General features: G+C 45.1%; 2 long non-coding RNA genes across 2 annotated transcripts in view; one reads left to right on the forward strand and one right to left on the reverse strand.

Annotated features, from left to right (window-relative positions):
* LOC119160086 (uncharacterized) overlaps positions 1-10775 on the forward strand; it is a 91179-nt gene extending 80404 nt beyond the window's left edge. Inside the window, exon 3 of the long non-coding RNA XR_005108234.2 lies at positions 6784-10775. This is a non-coding gene — a long non-coding RNA (uncharacterized LOC119160086). The remainder of the gene's footprint in view (positions 1-6783) is intronic.
* The window catches only part of LOC119160077 (uncharacterized), a 343900-nt gene that overhangs the window by 13910 nt on the left and 310960 nt on the right, over positions 1-19030 (reverse strand). Inside the window, exon 5 of the long non-coding RNA XR_012888404.1 lies at positions 3784-4184. This is a non-coding gene — a long non-coding RNA (uncharacterized LOC119160077). The remainder of the gene's footprint in view (positions 1-3783; positions 4185-19030) is intronic.

The raw sequence follows: 19030 nt of genomic DNA on the forward strand, positions 1-19030 counted from the left end.
TTGTAGTCCCTTAGACAAGAATTCTGTATTCAACCAAAGAAACATTGAATGAATGAATAAACTCTTATTAGTGTGCGTAGTTTTATTTGAACTCTTATTAATATGTGTAGCCTTAAACATTGAACTCTTACTAATGGGTGTAGGAAGATAACTGCAATGACAGCGCACAGTACCTATTGCTCTAGATAATTTACTGAGTGATTCACTTGGCAACCCTATGACATAGTTTGAGAAAAATATACACCATGTGATTAGAAAGACGTACGTTTTTATTATTTAGGTATTGTTTAATTTAACGAGCCTTAGTTGAAATTGTTTATTACGTGGATGAAACATTACTGCTTTTGTTCTCTCTACATTACTCTTAGGACAATTGCTAGTGGCCCACTTGTGTATACTTGCAAGCGTCTTTTTGGCTCGATTTGACATTTCAGAAGCTAAGCCATCCTCAAAAAACGCGAAAAAGATGCGTGAATTGTCGGTATAAATTACGCACTTTACCAATGGGTCAACATTTACCATGTCATTGATGACCATTATGAAGACGTATAGACCCAATATGCTCCCCAGCAGGACGCCTGTTACAGATTTTAATTCTGAGTGGTCCCTAGATATAGCTATGAGTTGGCATCTGTGGTGAAGGTAAGATGTTATTATATAACAAGCTACGCTACAGATACCATAGTGATCAAGTTTTTAAGCAAAACATTATGACTTATAAGGTTGAAAGCCTTTGAAAAATCGAGAAAAATATCAAACACCATTTTTTTCTCACATTTTTGCAATATAACCTCTTTTTTGGTCATAGGGGAAAATTCAGTTGACCTATTTTAACAAAAACGGAATTGTGCAAGGCTTACGATATTAGAGTGGTCCGTGAACAAACAAACCGCTCCAATATCACTTTCTCTAACACTTTCAAAAAGAAAAGAAAGAAAACAGGCAGCACTGATACAGGGCGGTAATTTAAAAGATCATTCTTGCCGCCTATTTTAAATATTACTGTGACCTTTGCAGTCTGCATCCTTCGAGAGAAAGCGCCTCCTGTCAAACAAAGGAGGAGGAGAAAAGTAAGCGGAAGGGCAGGGAAGTTAGCCAGTTCTTAGACGGGCTGGCTACCCTGTGCTGAAGAGAGGGGTGAGGGGAATAAAAGATGGTAAAAAGAAACGTTGCGACGAGAAAGAGAGAGAAAAATTACAAATAAAAAATAGCGACAGAGGAAAGGCAACACCAAAGAGTATAAGACACAAAGTCTGTCTCCGAGGCCAGTTGTCCGCAAAAAGCAAACATTAATTATGTACTCTAGGCAAGATGCAGTTATATCTATGACAAAATTTACCTGTGCGATTTGAATACCAAATGCATCAGTGGCTCCACTGTTACTTACTGATAAGAATGAAGAAACAGTAACTTCTTGCGTAGTAACTCCCCTACCCCCTTAGGAACAGTAACTGACAATTAGGTGGGCTCATGTACGAGAGGTCAATACCATCCTATGCCTGACAAAGGGACAAAAAGAAAGTCATTAAACGCATCAGCAAGATCAACCTCTATTAGTTCGATTCCTTCTTTAGCACTGTCGTAGTTCTTTCAAGCCCAGTCCCAGTTATCGAAGCGGGTGTCCTCCGAATTTTATCAGGGCGTCCTGCAGTTCAGTTGAACAGAATAAAGTTATTGTGCTTCTTAGCATCCCTTAGTTGTTTTGTGACGTAGTTCCTGTATTCTTTAAATGTTTTAATGCTTGCGGTGATTTAGTTTGTATAAATGAACGGTGCAACCTGTCCCTCTTGTTTACAAGCTTAAGCAGGTGCTTATCGATCAACGGTTCGCTAAATATTTTTGTCCGTTTTAAAGGGTTCATCAGAAAACACACATAGTATAATTTCTTAAATAAACGCATAAACTTGTCATAAGCCGCATCTGCACTTTTTTCTTTATACATATGATCCTATGTGACCCTGGCATTACGTTCTCAGAATGCAGACAAAGTGATGGCATTCATGCACCGATAAGAGAGCGCTTTATGTACCTGTATATGCTTTTCAACTTCGGTAGCAATGAATATAAACACAGGTAAGTGTTCACTAATTTCGTAAACTAAAACACCAGGTTTTACAGAAGACATCAAAATTAGTTATGAACAAGTCTAATGCAGTTTCACACGTTGCCGTTGTATGGGACCAAACAGAAGTGGGATACGAACCCACGCCCACGTATGTGGGCGTGGGTTCGTATCCCACTTCTGACACCATGTATGGGACCAGGGATCAGCGTGACAGCAGGTGCGTCAGGCAGCTAGTGCTGCCCCGTTTATTCAGTCCGTCACATTCATAATACACTCTGGGCAACGCCCCTTTGATCAACACGCGATAGCATCAAGATCGGGCGAAGCCCCTTGAGCTTATCGTGCGTAGCGCACGAGTGAGGCGCGATACGATACAGCCGTAACTCGCGTTGGCAATGCTATAATATTCTGACCGAGATGAATATTTAAGAAAGGTCGTAGTTCTAATTTCAGCTTATTCTGGGCGAGCATACTTATGGTCAGGTCACCTCGAAGAACTATTTTACAACTGTTACTGTTCACAAATTCCAACATAGAATGTAAGTGTGATAAAAACAGCAGGTAATTTCCCGATTGGAGCTCGTAACAAACACAAAATATAATATTGTTACATTTAACTACGATAGTGTCATAGTGTTGATTAGTACAACAGAATTCCGAAAGAAACTCAGGGTCAGATGAATTTGAAATCAGAATCGAAACACCTCCCCCACAACTATCTCGACGGTTCATGTAAAAAAGTCTGTAACCACGAAAGCTATACACATCATCTTCTGAAGCAAACCATGTGTCTGAAGACATGACAACACTAAATCGGCATTCCGTTGCACCAAAAAAGCAGTCTAGTTCATCTCTATTGTTTTTACCAGATCCTAAATTAAATAGTATACAACTGTAGCGATTCAAACCGTGACTCTGCATGATGGTATCAAGGACCGAGAAATTTACTCGATCCATGAAAAACAACTCAGATAAGAATAAACGGTTTCGCATGCCACGCGAAGCGATAATCACTTGCATTTCTCTATTCTTTCACGTCACGCAGCAGTTTCTGATTTTGCAGGGTCACGTTTTCACAGATTGAAACATTAGAACTCATGTTACGTAAAGATGTGCGCTTTTCGATTCATTCGTTTCACAGAGAGAGCTGTGGAAATCGGACGACGATTGCAAGTACTTTGCCATGCCACGAAGGCAGCCTATGTACCGCCTCTACATCTGTAGCCGCCACACCTGACAAGTTCACCGAGTTTCCTTCTTCATTTAGCTTTGTGATGAGATTTCCGTTGTGGGTGACCGGTATTTCGTGCACATGAACGTTAAGCTTCCTTCTGTGCCATTCAAGGTCGTTTATAGATGCAGTTAGTTACTGAATTTCGCTTAGCTTCTAATTTTCTTCGAGCTTGGCTGCTTTTTTTGTTAAGATAGTTAATTCTTCTTCCTGGGAAGCAGTATATCAACGTAATTTTCAGACAGTAGTTGCATTGAGGCTTTACTTCGTTGACCTGCTGTGGCAAGCTAGTAAGCATGTGCAATTTCCGAGCTATCTCTGCCAAGACGACTGAAAGGTCGGTATTTATCACCTGCGCCCTTCGCTATATTAGCTTTTGACGCTCTGCATAAAACACATCGCCACGTCCTACGCCCACTATCGCCTTTATTATTGTATGTGACTCCACTTCAGCCAGAACAATTGCCGAGATGGTAGCCGTACTCACATTCGGAGCACTTCATGAAGCGTCCATCTGCAGGAAGGGAGTCGTTACAGGACCGGCACTGCACCTTCATTCACCGACCAAGTGTACACGCAGTGCAAAAGAGTACGAAAACGCCAGAGCACTTGACACCAAAACAAATAACATGGTGGCGGTGGCGGCGGCACAAGATACAGTGTAAGACAAGTCTTGTCAGTAATTAACTTTAGTTTACCAACCTGCAAAGGGAAGAATGAAGACGTAAGGGGGGCGTCCTTCCACCACCGCCGTCACTGCCTGTGTAAGCTGAGTCAGCTTGACCGTCACAAGCGCAGTCAGCACAGCCAAGGTGAAAAAAAAAACTGTTCATGACGTCAGTGCGGGCAAGAATCTTTGAAGCCGGCACAGCACATTCGTGTTGCGTCCTGCAAAGGGCAGAATAAAAGTGTAAGGGGGGCGTCCTTCCACCACCGTGGTCACCGACCTACCTTCCTGCTCTCGTAAGACAGGGAGAGCAGAAAGGTAGGTCTTAAAATTAATCTTCAGAAAAACAAAAGTAATGTAGAACAACATAGGAAGAGAACAACGCTTTGAGATAGGTAGCAGTGCACCACTTGAAATTGGAAATGAGTACATCTATTTAGGACAGGTAGATACCGTGGATCCTAACCATGAGATTGAAGTATCTAGAAGAATAAGAACTGAGTGAAACACATTCGGTAGGAATTCTCAAATCGCGTCTTGTAAAGAGCCACTACTTCTCGAAAGGAAGGTATATAACTGCTGCATCTTAGCGGTACCTACCTACGGAGCATAAACCTGGAGGATTACAAAGAGGGATTAAACTTAACTTGAGGACGACACATGAAGCAAGCAATGCAAAGAAAAATGGTAAGTGTAACCCGAAGGGACAAGAAGAGAGAAGCGAATAAGAAAAAGAAATGGTGATGTGTAGGACACATGTAGCACGAAGGCTCGATAATCGCTGGTCATTCAGGATAACATTCTGGATCCCGAGCGAAGACAAGTGGGTCAGGGGGAGATGGAGCCAAAGTTCGGTGAGCAGGTAAGATTAGGAAGTTTAGGAAGTGGCAGCAGCAAATGCAGGACTGAGCTGACTGGCGGAACATGGGGAGGCCTTTGTCCGGTAGTGAGCATAGCCAGGCTGACCATGATGATGATTATGATGATGAAGATGATGATGTACTCCTGTAATTCAGCCAACCCGTCGGGTTAATGTCCATTGTAATTGGACGCTATTCGCTGAATATGATTTACGCAGCAGTGTTTGGAGCTACCATCCTCGCGAGCACTAGCGCTTCATATCAGCTCGCCACTTCTAGTGTTGCTAATGCCCATGTTGGTGGTGGCATCGTTACGAAACTGCAAACAACTAGTTATATAAAAACATATGCGGATTTTGAACGTATGTCTGTGAGTGTATTTGCACATATCTACACCACCACTTCGTAACGTTTCGCTCAATAAAAAAAATATTACAACACAGGCACCTTTCATCCGCATGCTTCGCATAACGTCGATTCCCAAGGTATCAGCTGACCTTTTATATATATTTTATTTGCATCTATGTTGATTTTTGGGTCAGCGGAATACTATAATCATTCACTCAGTGCCAATGAGCCTACTCTAGAATTTGTTGAATTCGTTAAATTTGACCAAATTATTAGAATAAGGAATTATCCTAATATTAGGATTTGTTATAATATTAGGAATTGTTAGGATCAGGTTAAACGGCAGTCTTGTCTATTCGCTCAAACGCACAGTAAAACCAGCATTTATTTCACAGATAACCTAATATTATCTTTTTTAGGGGCGAAGCTCCTTAGGCCGTGGATCGTTCCCTCCCCCGTATGTAGTATATCCTCCCCCGTTCCCTCCCCCGTTGCTGAATAGATGGTGTTGTGTGTATATGTCTTTGGGAATAATATAACTAGATGGCGTTAGTGGTTTTCACAGCATATTCACGGAGTGAATGACGATGAGTGGGGCGAAACGTCCGTCCATCTATCCGTGTGTTCAACCGTCTATGCGTCCGTCCGTTCGCCCGTCTGTGCGTTCATGCATGCTTCCGTCCATCTATTCGTGCGTCCATCCATCTGTCTGTTTGTCGATCCGTGCTTTTCGTCATCCATGCGTGCGTCCGTGAGTCCATCCGCACGTCCGTGCGTCCATTGGTCCGTGCACGCTTCCGTCTGTCCGTTCGTGCGTGCATCCATTCGCCCGTGCTTCTGTCCAGCCGTCCGTTCGTGCGTCCGTCCGTTTGTCTAGTCATCCGTGCTTCTCTTCATCCATGCGTCCATCTGTGCATCCGTCCGTGAGTCTGTCCGCGCATCCATGCTTCTGCCCATCCGTTCATACTTCCGTTCTTCCGTTCGTTCTTGTTTCCAACCGTCCATCTATCCGTGCATCCATCCATGCGTCCGTCAGTCCGTTCGCGATTTCATCCATCCATCCGTCCTTGCTTCTGTCCGTCCATTCATCCGAATGCATAGATGGATGGACACACGGACAGAGACACATACACACGGACGGACTGATGGGCGCGGGGGACGGACGGACAGATGGAAGCAAAAACGAACGAATTGATGGAAGCATGAATGGACGGACAGATGGACGCACGGACGAACGGACGTTGCGCCTCACATATCATAATTCACTCCTTGGATATGCTGTGATTTTTTCGTTTATTTGTTTTTATCATTGAACATCGTTCAATTTATCTGGTAAGTTTTAGACTACGAGTTTTTGGCGGCTCACCCAGAGAGTGCCTGTGCCATATATATTTAAGTCGCAAACAAACAAACAAATCAATGGCTGGCTACCCCCGTCTTTCCGAAGTTATGCGAGTGTGCTATTATTGCTATAGCACTTAGATGGTTCGTATCGGCTGGTTTTTGCCATCGCCGCAGCCACCACCATCATTCACGCATATGTAAATGTATGATATGGGCGTGACGGCGATGTCAGATGTGGTCTACAATCCCGATCATCTTTTTCGTACAGGCGCTGCTTCGATTTCTGCTAGTCCCAGCGGGGCTGCCACCGATCGACAAGGGCCCAATAACGCCAGCCGTATGTTCACGGCAACTCACCAAGAGAACCTGACGCCCGGGGTTCTTCATCAGCTAAACGTCGTTCCCGAACGAGCGAAGATGACGTAATCGACCCCCCAGGGGCGCTGACGGATGCATCTGTCACCGGGACTATGAAGCGGCTCTTCAGTGCGGCACTCGACAGTGGGCGCGGCGGCGATTCCATGACGCAGTCTACAAACCCGATCATGTTTTTCGTACAGGTGGGCAAACGATACGGAAAGTGTTACCATAGCAATAAAGTTTGCCTAATCTTGCTGCCACGCCCATGGTCTCTGTGCGAAATTATTACTAACATGACTAATTATCTCCGCTTCCTGTTGTTACTGAGTGGCGACGTAGAAACTCATCCAAGGCCAGTAGATGGCGATTGGTCTAAAGAACTAAAGGCAATCACGGACGCCATACAGAAAATTAAAAAAAGAAAAAATCTGCCACAAAGCAAAAGCTAAGTGCAATCGATAAGAAACTTGAAAAAAATTAGTGGATTGGAAAATGAAGTTTCTGATTGCGTAAAGCGAATAGCGGAATTAAAAAACAACATCAAAGGCATGAGCAAAACAATTGAAGAACTAGAAAACAGAAGTTGGCGGTCGAACTTTATTGTATACGGAGTTGAGGAACAACAAAATAAGTCATTTCAAAAGCTTTATAACTTTGTATCGAAGAAAATAATTGAAGCTACTTAAGACGTAAAGACTGCAGGTATTGAACGTATCCACCGACATGGAAAAACTAAAAGAGGGGAATCAAAAACAGGCCAATAATTTTAAAGTTGCCTGATTATCGCGACAAGGTCCAAATACTCCAGTCTTCTTCCAAACCTAAAGGGAGCGGTAATTTAATAAGCGAGGACTACACGTTTGGTGTGCGTGAACCTAGAAGAAAACTGTGGAATATCACGAAAGAAAACCATGATAGAGGAGAAAGGGTAAGGCTTATTTATGACAAATTTCAGATCAATGGTCATCTTTTCACTTGGGATGAAGACCGCTAAAATATTGAAGTAAAAAAAAAGAGGAGCGACCATCAACAGCAGAGTCTTCTTGACGACAACGCCCGTAACTCTTTTAAATGTTAACGCGCGAAGCCTTGCGAATAAGGCAAACCAATTTCAAACTGTTTTATTGGCTGTAAAACCTGACATTGCTACTGTGAGTGAAACGGGGTTACGCTCAAATATATGTGACCATGATATCGTGCCACCGAGTTACACAATTGTCCGCAAAGATGGGAACACTAGAGGAAGAGGGGTAGCACTTGTTTTGCGGCAGATAATCACTTACACGGTCATGCCGGAGGTAAATGATGTCGAAGCAATTTGGTGCAAGCTTCTCCTAAACGACGGCTTCGTGTTCGTTGGCGTTTACAAGCACCCGAATGCCGATGCAACGAACCAAAATCTTCTCCAGCAATACATGAATTTGCGCATGCTCGGTGGCAGGATTATTATGGCGGGTGACTTCAACTCACCAGATGTAAATTAGTCCTCATTAAGTCCAGCTCCTTTGTTGAACAATATAGCGATAAACTTCTTATTTGCTTTCACTAAAACTCAGCTTCTTCCTGAAAATACACGAATGCAAAGCGATCATTTTTCCGCCGATGGCGCGAGTGTTGAAAGCGTTGACGGTATATCGAATCACAGAATAGTTCTGTGTACATCGCCTACGGCGGTTCTAATACGACAGTGTGACTCGGTAAAATATGTGCTCTCTTTTAACAAAGCAAATGATGCGCCAAAATTGACCTACCTGTCCTATGAATATCCCGATGTTTCAAAGCTATGTGCAGATAACAATGCAAGCATAGATGAAGTATGGGCACATTTAAAAGATCATATTATGCACTGTATATCTAACTTTATCCTCAAGCAAACACATGCTCCAAGGAAGCACAAACCATAGATTACCCATGACATTATTCACCTCAAGTGCAAAATGAAGCTTGCAAGAACGACTATAAAAACGCTAGGAAGTGCTAGCTCTCAAATAGGAACGCTAACATCAACCTTAAAATGAAAAGTACGAAACGCGAAGCGGCACATTTATGGACACACTCTAAAAAGTTCATCAAGGGCGCACACATTAAGTTCTGGCGCTACATAGACATAAAATGGACAAGAGCATCAGCGTTGCCAGCTGAAGAGGGCAAGATAAAGTCAATTATTTCAATTCATACTTTCACACAGTTTTTAGCACTGATAACATCCTAAAGATTATACCGGGTTTCCGTCACGTTGGCGAAGGCAGATCGGCTCCATCCTTGAATATTGCACCGCCCGGCATATTTTCACTGTTCTTAAATGTTGATGAAAAGAAAAGTAGTGGCCCTGATAAATACCAAAAGCTTTTCTAGAGCGCTATGCTGAACGCATTAGCAGGTGCATTCACCTAATATTTACAAAGTCAATCGATGATTGTCGTGTGCCGGTGGAGTGGAAAATCGCAAAAGCTGTACCAGTACACTAATCGGGTGACGCTTCTGTCCCGCCTAACTACCAGCCGATTTCTTTAACGCGCGCTATTTGTAGATCGCTCGAGCACATTGTCTTAAAATTAATAACTAAGTATGTAGAAGAAAAAAAAACCTTATCTATTTCGTCTCAACATGAGAGAAGTGGGCTACATGTCTTCTGGCACTCAACTCACAGAGGCTATACACAGCTTTGGGCTGGCAGTGAACGAACAATCGCAAATTGACGTAATATGTTTACACTTCTCCAAGGCCTTCGACCGCGTTTCTCACTCTGAAACCATCACTAAACTCATACAAAAACTAGGCAACGGCCCAACAGTTGAATGCTTTAGCATTTATATTTCACATCTCTGCTAATTTGTGCACTATATAGGGCATAATTCTAACACTGTTAACGTTCTTTCAGGCGTGGCGCAGGATCTGTTGTCGCCCCGCTCTTGTTCCTTTTATTCGTGTTGACATTGTTGAAACAGTAAATGTTAAAATTACATTGTTTGCAGATGACTGCATGATTTACAGTGAAATCAAAGATAGTGGTAATCAGGTCACCCTTAACGATTCTTCAAGGAGCATAGCCCAGTAGTGCCGAGATTGGCAGATGGTTATTATTTCTGAAAAAAAAAAAACGTTTGCGACGAACATAAGCAAAAAGAAAATCAAACTAATATTTCCATACTCTCTCGATGGTGTCACCCTTCGCACAGCAACTCAGTATAAATACTTAGGGCTTTTAATATTATCTGACCTTAAATCACATGTACAACAGCTGACAAACAAAGGCAATGAAAGAGTTATTTTTTATAAAGCAGACGACGTCACGCTACCACAGAAACGAAGCGCTTATCTCACGTTACTTTTATAAGACCCGATATTGAAATACCTATTGAATTTTTTTACCAATGGTTAAATGGCCACTTTAAAACTAATGCCTCAGCCTTCGCCATTAAAAAGGGAAAAGGAATAGTATGCCAAAAACACCCCCAAATGTACAAAACTACCTTTGTAGCAACAACACATTCCGTTTTTTTTTCCTCGCGTACTAAGAGGATAGAATATGGTAGATTCAGTCACTGTAGCTCAACCAACACTTCTAAAATTTTTAGAAAGTAATGAAAATCACGTGTTGGTGTCTCGAAGTTCTGGATAAACTATATACTAGAATACGGGTAAAAGCTTTCACACTCTATGCTTTCTTTTCTTGAATCTCTTGGTGTTGTAGGCCATGTATTGTTATATGTATATATGTTTGTAGGTTGTCTACATTGACAAATCCCATGATTGTGACCCTTGACGTGAAGATGTTAGTATACTGTGTGCGTTCAATTTTTGGTGTACAATTTTTGTGTTACCACTACTGTAATGATCCCTCATGGAGGCTTCACAGTATTCTGTAAATAAAAGTAAATAAATAAATACGGGGAAGAATGTTCTAGCCTCCTCTTTCTGCTGAGATAACATCGCCTTTCCAGCCGGGGTCGTCTGCGCACGCGCTTATCTCGTGAGTGAACAAGGTGAGGGGAGCGGGGAACGTACGGTTGCCGCGCTTATCGCAGCCACGATCAGCGTGCACCTTGTGCCCCTATAGCAGGCGAACTGCGCTCTCAACACACGCACACAACAAACGGTACCAAAAGCGTCCTTGGAGCGGCCGTCTTCTCTTAAGGCGCATTTACGCTAGAGACACGACACCGATTTTGGTCTGCCGACTGTCTTTGGGGGTGTCTTTTATCTTGTCGTCATATTTACATTACAACGACACAAACAGGCCACCAATGGTCTCCGGAAGACTGCGTAGGTGCCTTGTCGTGCCCATAGTCTTTTGTCGGCCAATTCTGTAGTCACACTGGAGGCACATGCAGTGACAGCGACTTAACTTGCACACCTGCACCTCATTTTCAGCCATGCCCCCTGCTCTGTCATTGTTCCTTTCCGGCTACGCAGCGCCGCCCCCGCCATATTCCATGGCGTCGAGGGGCGGGGGTGGGATAACATGAAAGGGAAGCGACGAAAAGACCTTCATGGGGTGCGCAAGATGCCTATTCAAACGCCGTGGAAGCTTCGGAGGGGCATCGCTATCTCCCCAAGATTGCCCCTTTTGGGGTGTTTGAAGCAAAGACATGAGCTAATTTTTGCTCAGCCGCAGATCTCCTGATGACATGCCGACGACAGGTCTGCCGGTGCGTCTTCCTGGTGTTCTCGGTCTGGTAATATGTTACACTATGACGACATGCTGCCTTTTAAGACGTCATCATTGTACCCGGCTTAGTGTGACCATGGGGTCTGGCGGCTCCATTGGCGGGTGACTCATCGGCCGATGGTCTGCGTTTGCCTCACGTCTTTGTCGGGGTCGTGTCAGTGTCATATCGCTCTGTACTCGGCGACAACTTTCTGTGGCAGCACAGCCAAGGCTACGAAGCCCAAGCACGCCCTTCTTACAGCGCTTCTGTATGTAGTCCACGAACGCTTACTTTGGTATGCTTCGTAGCGTAATGTAAAATATAAAAAGAAAAGATGCAAATATTACGTTCAAGATTATTGGTATATTTATTACGAAGCATCATCCATGTAGGATTTTTGTTCTTTGTTGTTTCCAGCTTTCTGGTTTTCTGGGGCCATTTTACCTTTCCTGCCCCGGTAAACAACGATGGCGTCACTCGGTTCTAGCAAGTTCCCATCGAAGCTTATCAGTGCGTGTTCGTCAGGTGATGTACAGTACTCACGCATTGAAACAGGACACTCGTAGCGCATGGCCACTGGTGGATGTGTCGCCGCTCGTGGTTGCTCGCGCAACCAGGAGGAGGAGGAGGAGAAAAGTTTAAGCAGAAGGACAGGGAGGTTCTTAGACCGGCTGGATACCCTGTGCTGGGGAAAGGGGTGAGGGGAATAAAAGATGATAAAAAGAAACATTGCAAAGATAAAGAGAGAGAGAAATTACAAAAAAATAGTGACAGAGGAAAGGACACATCAAAGAGAATGAGGCATTAAAGACTGCCTCTGAGGCCAGTTGTTCGCAAAAAAGTGCAGCAAAGCTTTTAAAGCCTTCTTGGCTGAGGATAGGCTCGGTCAATGACGCAAAATCCTGTGTTCTGACAAAGGCCGATCATCCACTCTATTCTATCCAGAGCTTTAGTCAGTTCTTGTCTTGGCGCGTTGAAATGGGTGCACTCACATAGAAGGTGCGCGATGGTTTCTTAGCAGCTGCAGTAAGTGCGTGTAGAAGAGCTGGCCATTCCAATGAGATAGGAGTATGCGTTCGTGGAGGCCACTCAAAGAAACAGGCGGCATAGAAGAGTCTCCTGAGCCTGAGATATCCCTGAGGGAAGACAAAGCTGCAGATCGGGATCCAAGTTATGCAGGCCCGCGTTTGTGAATTCTGTTGAGTTCCTCTGTACCAGAGTGAGGTCACGTGAAAGCGAACGAAGTCTTGTAGTTGCGTCTGTTCTTGAGAATGGAATGGCTTTGTATTGGTTACCGTCGTGTGCAGATCTAGCGGCCTCATCTGCACGGTCATTGTCATATATACCGCAATGACCTGGTATCCACTGATACACTATGCTGTGCTGTTTCTCGATTACTTGGTGATGAAGCCTTATTTTAGCTACTAACTGTTCATTAGGTCCATGGTGAATGGGTGACATAAGACATCGAAGAGCTTCCTTTGAGTCCGAGAAGATCGACCAAGTTCCCTGAGGTTGTTCAACTATAAACTCCAGAGCTGCACGTATGGCGGCGAGTTCTGCAGCTGTCGACGACTTCAAATACGATGTCATGAATTTAATTGTGATGTGCCTCGCGAGAATAACCACCGCCCCTGCTTAGCTTACTGAAGACACCTAGCCATCTATGTAAATGTGAAGGCGTCCGTTATGCTTCTGTTGCAGGAAGAGTAATGTGGCCTGTTTCAGGGCTAGATGTGACGACTTTTTTTATTTTGGATGCCAGAAAATGTAAGAAAGGCTTTGAGTGGATGTAGGCACCACAATGGTATCGGCGGCCATGCTGCATGCGTGAAGTGCAATGGAAGCTCTGCACAATGCTGAGCTACAGTTGCGCTGAATGCTGAGTGGGGCCTAGAAGTTTGAAGTGAGGCGCGGTGATGCGATGGAATCCGAGCGAAATGTCTGAGGTGCATCCTCAAAGCGTATACGCGGATGTATGCGTTGACTGTATAATCACGCGCAATGATGACTGTCGCTGCTGTGGACGCGCACCTCGGGAGACCAAGGCATAATCGCATTGCTTGGGCTTGGATCGACTGGAGGACCCGCAAGTTTGTTCTTCGGATCCCGCAAAGCACGGGTAAGCTGTATTGCATATAACCGAGAAACAAAACAGTGTAGAGTTGAAGCATCGCTCGTACCGATGCACCCCACGTTTTTCCAGCAAGAAACCTCAGCACGTGGGTTATCATGGTGAGTTTAGTTTTCATGTGGGCGATGTGAAGGCTCCAGGAGAGGTCGCCATCAACTATGGCTCCGATGAATTGGTGGGTCCTCATGTAGTTGATCGTGTGTCCGTTGATTTTATTAACATATGGACTCATCGCCTTATGCGTGAATGCTATAAGCGAGCACTTCTATGATGACAGCTTTAGTCCCCGTTCTTCCAGGTACATTGTCGCTAGTGTAGCCGCTCTCTGAAGCCGGGCACGAAAATGAAGGTGTGTTACGGCTGACGCCCAGATGCAGATGTCATCTGCATATATTGATAGATGGACTGATTCTGAAAGTTCGTCAACCAGGCCGAGGAGTGCTAGATTGAAAAGTGTGGCGCTAAGAACACTACCTTCATGTACACCACGACGGATGCAATGATGCGTTGTTATGCCATTCTTCGTCTGTACAAAGCAAGTTCTGCCTTTCAAATCACTGTCAATTCATTGGTAAACCCGACCCCCTAATCCAACATTTACCATGACATCCAGACTGGCTTCATGTGATACATTATCGTATGCACATTTCACGTCCAAGAACAACGCCAAAGATAAACGTTTCAGTGGTTTTTGATGCTGCTCAGACGAGACCAGGTCAATAACGTTATCAATTGCGGACCGCCCATGCCGAAGGCCCGTCATAGCATCAGGGTATACCTCGTGGTGCTCCAGGTACCACTCTAGGCGAGTCAAAATCATCTGCTCTATCACTTTCCCGAAACAGCTGGTAAGCGTGATGGTGTGATAAGAGGTCAACTCCAGAGGAGATTTACCTGGTTTAAGCACAAGGACGAGGTGGCTGGATTTCCACGAATGAGGGACAAATCCACTGCTCCACGGGTCGTTGTACACGAATAGAAGGCCCGTCGAGCTGCTTCACCGAGGTTGCAAAGAGGCATGTACGTGATCCCATCCGGACCAGGCGATGAAAATCACTTGCATGCTGTCAAGGCCGCTTGGAGTTCCTCTAGAGAGAAAAAGGCGTCCATGCTTGAATCTCTAGAGACTGGAGCGTTTTCTAGGTGACGCGTGATGCACGTGGACGCCTGACTGGCAGCGTTCATGCAGAAATCTTCTGCTACTTCAATTTCGGTGTGGCCTTGGTGGAGAGACAGACACTTGAAGGGCGATGTTGATGTGGCGATGTTCGTAGGCTACGAAAAATCCTCCATGTCTGCGGCAAAGGCTTTTGTGGATCCAACGATTCGCACAGAGATTTCCACCGAAAGGACTGAAGTGAATTGATTCGCCGCTGAATTTTTTTCTGTAGGCGCCTTGCCTCCCTCAAGTGGTGAATGAACTTAGTGCGCTTATATCTTCGTTCTGCACGACTACGGATCACTCTGAGCCGTTCCATGAAGTATGTTAAATATGATAAGTCGCTTCTTGAGCAGCACCTCTAATCATATTCTCAAGGGTGGCAAGAGGAGGCGCTTCATTTTATTGACACCTCTTTTCCATCAGTAACCTAAACTTTGACCAGTTGATGCGAGTCGAAGTGTCGTAGTTTTGCGATTTTTCCAGGCCCTTGATCGTTGGTATGTGGTCGATTCCATGAGTTTTATAGTCTGCAAACCACTTGACCTTTCCATTTAAACTTCGTGGCAAAAATGTCAAGCCAAGGCAGCTTCAGTATGTCGTTCCCCATAGAAACGTTGGGCTTCGGTCGTTAACACAAGGCAACTGCTGTTCCAGAGCAAAGGAGAATACTTGCCTTCCGCAACGGTCTATCTTCTGACTTTCCCATAGTGGGTGGTGAGCGTTGAAATATCCGGTGATGATCCATGGTCCACGTGTGGCTGTTAACAGTGCACGTAGTCTTAAAGTTCAAAAACTGCTTGAAGGCGATATATATGCACCCTACTAGCGTGAAATTGAGGTCCCTATGTCTTACTGTCAAGCAGACTTACTGGTTGTCATCGTGAGGTGCTACACAGTGCTCGATATAGGTAAGGTCGCATCTGATATATACAATGACATTACTCTGTTCGTTGCAGGTAGCGGACTTGAAGGCTTCATACCTGGATAGTCGTATTGAATTGTGTAGCCGTGGCTCACAAGTAACAATATTTGGGAACTGGTTTTTGAACACAAATGATCGGTTATCAGAAATACGGGGCTTGAGGCCTCGGGCATTTCACTGAAAAATCGAAGCTCCTTTGACTTCCTTACGAAAGGCTTGCCCAGGAGGAGCTTTGGGGCTTTTCCCGACTTAATGGCACCGGCTTCAGCGCATCCACTAACTGAAGTGCACTCTTAGCAGCCGGACTGTCAGCGCTAGTGAGGAGCATACGAATGGTATTCATGAGGGCCTTTACCATGGCTACGATTTCCTTATTGCGACTGTCACCGCATTCTCGTTCCGGAGCGATAGTAGACGACCGATGCGGCGGCTCAAACAGCGAGTCTATCGTTGGCAGCGCTGGTGATGCTTCAGGCGAGCCGGTGATGCTCTTGTCTTGCTTGAATGATTTGTCGTCGGCGTGTCTGGTCGCTTGAGGTGGCATGCCGGCGATCATTTGGTGCGGTTCAGTTCTTGCTTGGGCACTGTGCCTACTCAGGGGTCTCCGGTGACGAGACCACCGGCGTCGTGCTTTGGCAGCGGCCTCCCTGTGAGTTGAGGTGTCCCGGGCCATTTGCCTCGACACTTGCATTTCCTTTTTCATGCTTGGGCAATCTGTGGACGATGCTTCGTGAGGGCCATGGCAGTTTCGACATTTTCAAAGTTTTGCCTGGCAAGTGTCTGCACTATGTGATTCTGAGCATAGCGAGCGCACAGCCAGGTTTGTACAAACAGCGCTGACATGTCCCATCCAACAACATTTCCGGCATTGAAGGGGCTTTTGTACGAATTGTTGCACTGCATGTCGAAAATGGCCGACCTTGACTTGCGATGGAAAGCTGTCTCCCTTGAACACGAGCTTCACGCAGCGTGATTTGCCAAGGCGACGGGCTTGCAGTATGGTAAGTTCTGCAGAAACCGGTTTGATGGGAGCAGCAAAGTCACTTTCGCTGATGGAAATGTCGACATCGTAAATGACGCCCGCAGTAGAGCCGCGGCCATCGGGTATGTATGAGCGAACATTGATGTTATCCAACATGTTGACGTTGCTCAACACTTCCATTGTGCTTCGTTGAGGGACGTCTACGGCGAGGATATTCTTACGGCTATTGATCCGCACGTCCGCGATCTGTCTCTGGGCGAGTTTCTCAAAAGACCTAGACGTGGCTTGACGATTGAGCCGGTTGAGACTATGAGCCGCATCGACTGGCACAAACAGAATTGTGTATATCGTAGGCACTCGCGTCTTCGTAGCATTCTTACTTGTTGATGGAGACGGCGTCACTAGTCTTCTTTTTGGCTGCCACCTTGTCACAGGCACAAAGTCGCCTTCGTCGGAACTTTCGTCACTGGCCGTAGAGTAAATAAGCGTGTCCTCACTCTCAGAATCACTCAGGTGGCCCGTACGCTTTCTCGTGCAAGCTGCAGACGACGTCGATGGTTGCGGTGGAAATCCAGGTGAATTCACGTCCATCGCCACAGTCACTAAGTACCAAAAAAGAAATAAAAAGCATTGCACCTGGTTCAGTTCAGCGCACTACTGGAGCAAGAGGTCACTGTTTCATATCCTCGGTCGGGTGCACAGAATTTTTTCTCCTCATTTATGTTTTTCTGTGTCTTTTTGTTTACATAAACACAAATATACATATCAGAAGCACAAAGGCGACTGCATTGAATCACTGCGACTGTCCACATAACTGCAGTCAGATTAAAAGAAAAACCATTTTTGTGCTCTCTCGGCGTGCCCTTCCGCCGGTGGGCTCACTCACCCGCGTTGTTGCGCAGGCAGAAGTGTTGCTAAGAAGGCGAGAATGAGCTGGGGCCACAATTACACAAGCAGGGTAGGAAGTTCGGCTGCGCTGTCGGATCACAATCTCTCTATTAGGTTTTATATAGAAGAGGTCCTCATTAGGATGCACTGCGAAGAGCAGAGGTCCGAGCTATAATGAAGTATGGCTATACTCTAAGAAAACGTACATTTACAGTAGCGACCTACGGGACCTAAGCCACGCAAACTCAGATACTGCCGCATGCTGTAGCGCTCCTCGTCGATTCCCAACGCATTTCTCAACAAAATTTTCTTAGGAGGTATGATAAGTAGTAGAATTTATTGTCATTTCACTTTGGTCCATATTCAGGTATATTCTACTGTTTGCAAGCCTTCGTACCACCGTGATTTTGCTGTTTCAGTACTAAAACGTCGAATGCACGACTACTTCATTTGGCGTTAACCCACGGCACCGGCAATATTTCGAAGTAACATACTCCGATAGAGTCCTAAGCCGTGATGGAGAATATCCTGGCACCAAGCTGTTGTATTGCCGTATGATTGCCGCAATTTTCGAAACAGTGTACAGGGAAGAGTGTGAGTGGAGAAAAGAATGAAATAAAGATGAATGTGGAAGCTTGAGTGTGAGACTATGAAGCGGGCATCCACGCGTTTGTGGCTTTTGTTAACGAGGTCCGCCTCTGACGCGGTTGTATTGGAAGTCCATCGTTACGCCTTGGCCTCGTGCAAGACTAAACGCCTGTTTGTCATGCTATAACGAAATGAAAATAAAACTCTCTATTGTCGGCGAGAAGTAGCTCTGCAGTGGCTGTCACCGAGCTTTACGCTGTACAACGAAAGAAAAGACGGAAATCGTTGTTTTCCTGGGAGCAGCAATGAAAAAAAAAAGAAAGAAAAGAAACAGATAAGCAATGCGCATTCAACGCAAGTAATAAGAGACACGGTAGGGGATTTGATACAGCTTGGCACTTTTTCTAACTAAATACAGCAGATACCCACTTTTTTTTCTCAAAGTTAAGAGCGAACCTCATAAGCGCGTAAATGCACACGACAGCGACGAGCGATGCTATGAGCGACGAAACAGGGCGTTCGCGCGACGTGTCGCGTGCTCGTTTTCGCGCGATCGCTTGGTTCTCCAGATTTGGAAACCGTCGCTCATCGCCCAGAAGTGCTGGGCTCAAGCAGCCAATAGCGAAAAATCGGAAAAGACAAAGACTACGTAGAGGTGCACGTGACCCTGTTCAAGTCACGTATGCGCAACAAAAAATAACGCAAATGTTTACGCATGTGTACATAAAAAAAGTGCTGCAAGGCACTCATAAACACTTTCCGTTCCATTACACAACAATATATCCCATTTTTAAATTGCATACCGCTCGCTACGCGGTTTTCTTGGT

This window comes from Rhipicephalus microplus, chromosome 2 (genome assembly GCF_043290135.1).
Source record: "Rhipicephalus microplus isolate Deutch F79 chromosome 2, USDA_Rmic, whole genome shotgun sequence".
Taxonomy (NCBI): Eukaryota; Metazoa; Arthropoda; class Arachnida; order Ixodida; family Ixodidae; genus Rhipicephalus; species Rhipicephalus microplus.